Source organism: Ornithorhynchus anatinus, chromosome 4 (assembly GCF_004115215.2).
Source record: "Ornithorhynchus anatinus isolate Pmale09 chromosome 4, mOrnAna1.pri.v4, whole genome shotgun sequence".
Lineage (NCBI taxonomy): Eukaryota > Metazoa > Chordata > Mammalia > Monotremata > Ornithorhynchidae > Ornithorhynchus > Ornithorhynchus anatinus.
This window is the reverse complement of record NC_041731.1, coordinates 72,037,494-72,042,919: the sequence shown is the minus strand read 5'-3', so window position 1 is coordinate 72,042,919 and position 5,426 is coordinate 72,037,494. Positions and strand designations below refer to the sequence as shown.

Genomic DNA, 5,426 nt, shown 5'->3' with positions numbered 1-5,426 from the left:
CTCTCTTACACTGAACTCTCTCAAACTTTCAGTGCAATAGTCTGCTCACAGTGAGAGCCAAATAAATATGATTGATCGACTGACTGTGCAACCTGATTATCTTGTATCCACCCCAGTGTTTACTGTAGTGTTTGGAGTATATCAAATTCTTAGCATATATCCTAGTTGTCATTATTATTTATTATTATTATTATTGATTAACTGCATGTTGAGAAATTGTAGCAGCAGCTCTCTTTTTCTGAACTCTTCCCTTTTCTCACCAATTACAGCTCACTTGTAAGCTCCTTGTAGACAAGGAAAGTATATACCAATTTTGTTACACTATAGTTTCCCAAGTGCTTTGCACAGTGCTATTCACATAGTATGGTCTCAATAAATACAGTGAATTGATTGATTTAGTCCCTCCCAGCTCTACTCACACTCTAGATCCTTTCAAACTCTACTGCAACTTCCTTGATGTTCTGAATATCTCTTTTGCTTGGGGATAGGGTATCTTGTCTTACGCGGTCAAGTCTTTCTGAGCCATTGTGACACCACAGACACATCTCTCCCAGAACGCCCTGGTCTCCATTTGCAATCATTCTGGTAGTGGATCCTTAGAGTTTTCTTGGTAAAAATATGGAAGTGGTTTACCATTGCCTCATTCCACGCAATAAACTTGAGTCTCTGCCCTCGACTCTCTCCCATGTCGCTGCTGCCCAGCATGGATGAGTTCTGACTTGTAGCAGATTGTCTTCCACTCGCTAGCCACTGCCCAAGCTAGGATTGGAATGGGTAGGCCTCTGCTTTACTCTCCCTTCTGTAACCAAGACTGGTAGAGTACTGGAAACTCTCCAGGTGCGACCCCGAGAGGGATACCTTTTTGAGAGGAAGACAAAGTACCACATAACTGAATTTTTCTTTGACGAATTAAATGTGATTGTGAGTACTTCAATGTTGTAACTCCAATCTTGACCATTACTATCCTCCCTTTTTTCTTCACCTGCAAAGTATTCATGTTCAAAAGCTAAGTCTATGGCTCCAAACTGAGCCTCTCACTTAATGGTATATCATTTCATGTATCATCTATGCATCATTTCATTACCACTGTATCTCTTTGCTTTTGTGCTAAGTAACATCCAAATCTAGTAGTATTTTTATTGTATTTGATAAATCACTGATTGTGTGTCAAGCACTGTTCTAAGTACTGGGTTAGATATAGGACAATCTGTTTGGACACAGTCCCTGCCACACATAAGCTCAGTCTATCAGAGGAAGGAGGACTGACTCCATATTTTAGTGATAAGGTAAGGTGATTTGTGATGAATCTGGGATTAGGACCCACCCTGGTCCTCTGACTCCCAGCCTCATGTTCATTCCAATAAGACATGCTGCTTGTCACAGTAAGTGATGTTACTTTTAGCTATTTTATGTTTTTTGTAATTTTGATTATTGCCCTTTTAGAACTCTATCTTCTCTACAGGTCTGTGCACTCAGTGATTGGGCTCTACCTCTGTCCCCTCACTCCAGCTATTCCCCATTCCTGGAATTCTCTCCATCCCCACATCAAATAGACCACAGTCCTCCCGACATTCAAATCCCTCCTAAAATCCCACCTCCTCTAACATGCTTTCCCCAGTTTATCACTGAGCACCCTAACCTTTATAATTCTATTATCTTGGTCTAATGGAAAGAGCAGAGGCCAGGGAACCAGAGAACCTGGGTTCTAAATCCAACTTTGGGTGAATCTGGGCAAAGTCACTTAACTTTTCTGTGCTTCAATTTCCTCGTCAGTAAGTGGATCAAATATTTGTTTACCTTCCCACTTATACTTTGAGCTCTATGCGGCAAGGCAGTACTCAGCTGACTATTGTGTATCTATCCCCAGTGATAAATACAGTTGTTGGCCACAGTAAGCACATAACAAGTACCACAGTTCTTATCATTATTAGCTATCTCTAGCACACTTACCCTTATTTATTCCTAAACTCAACACTTATACAAACACATACTAAATTATTTCTTTGATCTCCCTAGATCATATAAACAACTATGTTTATATTTGTCTTACCCACTAAAGTGTCAGGTCCCTGGGGTTAGGAATGTGTCCATTTTTCATTCTGTACTTTCCAAGCACCTCTCTCCTGGTAGATTTTTTACTTTTTCATTCTGTACTTTCCAAGGAACTAATACAGTGCATTTTGTGGCCTAGTGAAAGAAGCATGGGCCTGGGAATCAGAGGACCTAGGTTCTAATACTGGCTCTTCAGCATCAGTAAACTGGGAAGTAAATACATGTTCTCACTCCTCCTTAGGCAGTGAGCTGCACGTGGGTCAGGGACAGGGTGACCTGATTGTTTTGTATCTATCCCAGTGTTTGGCACATAGAAAGTACTTAATACAAAAATTATAATTATATCATTATTTCTATGCCAAGCACTCATGGTTACGTTGATTTGTAAAATCAATTATTTATTCAGCTATTTCATCTTTCCTGCTGCATTGATCTTCCTCTTCCCCTTATTATTTGCAATTAGTTTTTTGAGAGCATTGTTTATCTTGCTTCTGTTTTAGTCTCCCAGTTTCTGAGTACAGTATACATGCAGTAAATCTATTAAAGATCATTAGCTGAATAAAATCATTGTTGTCTTTTCTATTAAATAATATGCATTTAATTCTCTTGATTATCCCATCCTAATCTTGATTCTATATTGAAAACAACTGCAACTATCACTTTGCTCAGAGCACCATACATGTAAGGACTTTTTTGCTTTCTGTCTTGGCACTGTGTTTGGTGCATTTTTTTGGCTATTCAGTCGTGGTAAAGAATAACTGCTTTTTGGTTGTGTTATGTTTAAATGTCAAGCAAAGTACTTCAAATTAGGCACATAGGATGAGAAAGTACTTGAAAAACTAGGAAAAAGCTTCTTTCCTCGATGCATAATGAGATTTAAAATAAGATTTAATATTCTAATAGTAGTCTCCCCAAGAGCTTAGCTCACTATCCCAATAGTTGATATTTCTTGACTATAATTAATGAAAGAAATAAAAGATCATTGAAAATTCAGCTCATTTTACTTTGTCCAAGCTCTCCATTTCTGAAACTAGATTTTTCCTTTGCATTCCAAACTAAAACCTCTGCCTCCTGGTGCATTTTCCAAACTGCTAAAATGTTTTTTGGATTTTTTTTCAACTAAAAACAGCCCTAAGATATGAAACATTATTAACAAGCAGCCTAGCCAAATGTAAAAATGTAAAACCTGTACTTTCCCATTTCATTCAAAAGACAGCCCATCGATTGTCACAATTTTCTCTAATTACTTGCTGAGGAAATGTAAAGAGCTGAAATAACATCCATCAAAAGTGTTACTTTTGTATGAGCTTAAGACCTCCTGACAAGAGTTCAGCATTTTGAGCCTATAGCTCAGATTCCCAGGGTACTGGAGAAAGATCTAAAAATTGACATTTTGTCTTTTGCCCTACAGCACACAGACTATTATGCAGATAACTTCATCTATTTCAATCTTTGCTCTCATTGAAATAGCCACCTTAAATACCCTCAGATTAGGGCATTTATGCAGGAAAATTTCTGGCTGAGAATGATTTCGTAGTGCTTATGATAACCAGTTCCACTGGTCCCTACCCTTAGGAGAGGGAGAGCAGAGCCAGGAGAATGACTCCTTGGCACTCTTCCCTAAAGATATAGCCAAACCAATTAGAGAGAAGTGTTACTGGTAAAGAAGTTGAGGGGCCAGGTGAGCAGAGCAATGAGACCCTTGGCCATCTTGAGGAGGGAAAACAAACTACGTGCCTGTTAGAGCAAGACATGAAGAGAGCTCATAATGTGGACTCTGAACAGACACAGGACATAGGGAGGGTTCAGAGAAGATCCCTAGAGACTTAAAGTCCAGCCTCTGGGACTCGGGAGGAATAATTATAATAGTAATAATAAGCGTGGTATCTGTTTAGCACTATGTGCCAAGCACTATACTAAGCTCAGAGGTAGATGAAAGATAATCAGATCCCACACAGGGCTCACATTATAAATAGGAAGGAAAACAGGCATTGAATCCTCATTTTGCAGATGAGAGATCTGAGGCACAGAGAAGTACCTTGCCCGAAGTCATACAGCAGGTAAATGGTAGATCTGGAATTAGAACCCAGGTCTTCTGAATCCCAGCTCACCTGCTCTTTTCAGTATGCCATACTGCTTCTCCTATCAGAAGCTCCTGTGCCTGATGGGTGGAAGAAAGAGCCCTGGGATGCCTACAGGGAAATACAGGAAGTCCATGGAGGACAAAGATCTAGGGAAAGGCAGTTTGAACTGGACTTCTTTCATTTGTTACATTGTTAATAACAAACTAAATATTGTTAGCATCTGCCTGCAGTAGGGACTGGAGGAGAAGCTCCAGGTGCCAGGGCAATATATGGAACTGAGCCACTGGCATGGGAGGAACCATTTTGTCTGAAAGCTTCTGGCAAGCAGCCTCTGGAAGGGGGTTATAAGTTAGTCCCCGATGATGTCTACATCTCTGGGGAGATTTCTAGGTTTCAGCCATAGAGTGGTGGCAGTTTTGGGGTGCAGGGACTTGGAGAAAAGTGAGTAGAATGCCCCCAAATCACTTGTTAGAAAAAAGGGCAACCTGAAAGGCTTTAGCACCCAGTGTTAGCTAACTGGAGTCAGGGCACACCTAAAATTACCTGTAGGCTCTTTTGGACTGGATTTAGGGATGAAAGTCCCCTGTAATGTCACAGTGTTATTACTAGTAGATTCAAAATTATCTAGCCTGAGGGCTCACGTGAACCTTCTAAGCACAACAGTGATTATGTGTCAAGCACAGTCCTAAGCACTGGGTAATAACAATAATAATGATAATGGCATTTGTTAAGCACTTACTGTGTGCCAGGCACTGTACTAAGCACTGGGGTGGATACAAGCAAATCAGTTGGACACAGTCCCTTTCCCATGTGGGGCTCACATTCTCAATCCCCATTTTACAGATGAGGTAACTTGAGGCAGAGAGAACTGAAATGATTTGCCCAGGGACACAAACCAGACAAGTGCCTGAGCAGGAATTAGAACCCATGACCTTCTGACTGCCAGGCCTATCCTCTATCCACTATACCATGCTGCTTCAGGTTGGACATGGTCTCTATTCCACATGGGCTCACAGTCTAAGTACACCAACCCCTCAGAGATACAATCTCTTCATGTCCTAGTATTTCTGAAAATTGGCAAGGAGGCAGCCAAAGTCATTTGGAAATCTATGTGACTACAGGGTTATGAATAATACTACATACAGCATATTTTTATTTATTTATAGGCTACTTCTGCTTGAAAACCTTTGGGTGCCTTAATGAAAAATAACTGAAAACAAAACAATAAGAAAGTTTCATGACCCACCTGACACATTCGGAAACTGGCTGGAAAAAAATAGATAAGGATTG

General features: G+C 40.3%; 1 non-coding gene across 1 annotated transcript; it reads right to left on the bottom strand.

The window, feature by feature from the left end:
- Positions 1-717: 717 nt before the first annotated feature.
- LOC114811404 lies at positions 718-855 on the bottom strand. The gene has a single exon (XR_003759108.1). It is a non-coding gene; the product is annotated as a small nucleolar RNA SNORA7 (small nucleolar RNA).
- Between the last annotated feature and the right edge of the window lie 4,571 nt (positions 856-5,426).